The sequence below is a fragment of the Arachis duranensis genome, chromosome 10 (assembly GCF_000817695.3).
Source record: "Arachis duranensis cultivar V14167 chromosome 10, aradu.V14167.gnm2.J7QH, whole genome shotgun sequence".
Lineage (NCBI taxonomy): Eukaryota > Viridiplantae > Streptophyta > Magnoliopsida > Fabales > Fabaceae > Arachis > Arachis duranensis.
Window position 1 is genome coordinate 87925174 of NC_029781.3, and position 1370 is coordinate 87926543.

Here is a 1370-nt window from a genome sequence, read left to right on the forward strand (position 1 = left end):
GCTGAACCAAGGCATTGAGTTCCTTGGTGAGCACTGAAGGTTCTTCCTCCAATGTCTTTGTGCCAAACAACTTGGCATTCAGCTTCATGAGAAGTCCTAGGTACCGAGCAACTTGTTCTTCCCTAGTTTCCTCTTCCTCATCAAAGGAAAAGTATTCTTCAGATTCTATGATCTTTAACCAAGCATTTAAGGAAACTTCAATGGGCTCCTCATGAACCTTGGGTTCTATTAGCTCTTCAATAGGAAAGTTCTCAGAGGGCTTAGGGTCACCAACTACTCCTATTGTGGCGTTCAACGCCAGGACTTGTGTCTCTTTGGAAATTGAACGCCCAGCTTGTATCCTTTTACTGGCGTTCAACGCCAATGATGGTTCTTCTTTGAGCGTTGAACGCCCAGTAAGGTCTTTCTTACTGGCGTTCAATGCCATATCATCTCCTTCAGATTCGACCTCAGTTTCTACAATGATGGCCTTGCACTTTTTTCTTGGATTCGCTTCAGTGTTACTAGGAAGAGTGTTAGAAGGGATCTCAGGGATTCTCTTACTTAACTGACCAACTTGTACCTCCAGATTTCTAATGGAGGACCTAGTTTCTATTATGAAACTATGAGTAATCTTAGAGAGTTCAGAGACTATGGTTGCTAAGTCAGAAAAGCTCTGCTTAGAAGTCTTCATCTATTACTGAGAAGATGGGAATGGTGATCTGTTGTTAAACCTAGGATAGACCATTCTGAGAGAATGTCAGGAGGACATCTCTTGATCAGTTGCTTGTATCTTTCCCAAGCTTCATAGAGGGATTCACCCTCTTTTTGCCTGAAGGTTTGTACTTCCAACCTGAGCTTGCTCATCTTTTGAGGTGGAAAGAACTTGGCCAAGAAAGCATTGACCAAGTTTTCCCAAGAGTCTAGGCTTTCCTTATGTTGAGAATTCAACCACATCCTAGCTTTGTCTCTAACAGCAAAAGGGAAAAGCATAAGTCTGTAGACCTCAGGATCCACTCTATTGGTCTTAACAGTATCACATATTTGCAAGAATTTAGATGAAAATTGATGTGAATCTTCCAGTGGAAGTCCATGAAATTTGCATTTTTGTTGCATTAGAGAGACTAACTGAGGCTTAAGCTCTAAGTTATTTGCTTTAATGGCAGGTTTGGAGATACTTCTTCCATAGAAGTTAGAAGTGGGTATAGTGAAGTCACCAAGAACCTTCCTTGCATCTTCTCCATTGTTCTATTCGGCTGCCATGCTTGTATTTTCTATTTCTTGTTCTAAAAGATCTATGAGGTCTCTTCCAGAGTATTGTGCTTTAACTTATTGTAAACGCCTCCTTAGGGTCCTCTCAAGTTCAGGATCAAGATCAAAGAGAGGTTCTT

General features: G+C 41.2%; 1 non-coding gene across 1 annotated transcript; it reads left to right on the plus strand.

The window, feature by feature from the left end:
- Positions 1 to 736: 736 nt before the first annotated feature.
- Positions 737 to 840, plus strand: LOC127743683 (small nucleolar RNA R71). The gene has a single exon (XR_008005067.1). It is a non-coding gene; the product is annotated as a small nucleolar RNA R71 (small nucleolar RNA).
- Positions 841 to 1370: the final 530 nt, after the last annotated feature.